Raw genomic sequence first — 1,173 nt, 5'->3', positions numbered from 1 at the left:
TAAAAGATGACTCCTTCCAAGTATCAAAGAAACTTGAACAAAACTAACTCTCACCCTAACACTACATCTAACACTAGCCCTAAACCTAAACCTAATGCTAACCTTAACCTGATTAGTGAACCATTGATCCTAAAAGTGCCACACTTGGAGAGATTTGGGGCAAGCTAAATAATGAATCCTACTTACTATCAAACAAATATTACCAAATATTTATGGGAGCAATTTCAGTGTATGCATATTTTCCTGCTTTCTCCAAAAGGGCTCTCTGATAAAGTTGTTTTTGCATGCTTCAGATTAGGCCTACAGTCACAAAGAACATACCACAGTATCCCCACAAAGAATTGTGTGTGTATGTGTGTGTGTGTGTAGTTTTAAGCAATTAGCATAAACCCATTTTGATTTCCAGGTCTATTTCCATTTACTCGTATAGGTCAAAATGAAGTAAAATGAAAATAGTAACATTCTTGACGCCAAACAGCTGGACCAAAAGACCTAAACCTGGGAAACAGATTAAGGTTAGTTAAAGATGAATCCTGGATTGTACCAAAAAAATTTGAATTAAGTAACTCTAACCCTATCACTACCTCAAAACCTAGCCCTAAATCTAACACTAACATTAATATTGCCCTATTCCTAAGTATAACTTTAACTCTAATTTTAACTGTAACCATTTCCCAAACCCTAGCTCTAACTCTGTCTATTACCATAACCCTAACCCTAACCTTATGGTAACTGTAGCCCTAACCTTAACCTTTACCTTATACCTGCTCCAACCCTAAATCTGCCCTAGACCTAAACCTAGCTCAAAATGTAACACTTACCCTAAACCTACCCCTAACCCTAAGCCTAACCTCTAACTCTAACCCTAATCCTAACAATATACCTAGCCCCCAACCCTAGCTTTAATCCTATCCATTACCCTAAACATAAGCATAACCCAAATGCTAACAATAGGACTAAACCTAACAGTATAGCTATCCCTAACACTATTCAAAACCCTAAACCTAAGATGAACACTAAATCTAACCCGATCCATTACCCAAAACCTAATGTTAATTCGAGCCTTAACCCTAAAACTTACCCTAAACCAATCCCTACTCTGACTCTGACCCTAATAATACACCTAGCTCTAGACCTTTACCCTAAACTTAAACCTTACATTAGACCTAGCCA

The sequence above is a fragment of the Marmota monax genome, unplaced genomic scaffold (assembly GCF_021218885.2).
Source record: "Marmota monax isolate L192 unplaced genomic scaffold, Marmota_monax_Labrador192_F-V1.1 WCK01_AAM20220418_F8-fsc00257, whole genome shotgun sequence".
Lineage (NCBI taxonomy): Eukaryota > Metazoa > Chordata > Mammalia > Rodentia > Sciuridae > Marmota > Marmota monax.
This window is presented reverse-complemented; position numbering follows the sequence as displayed.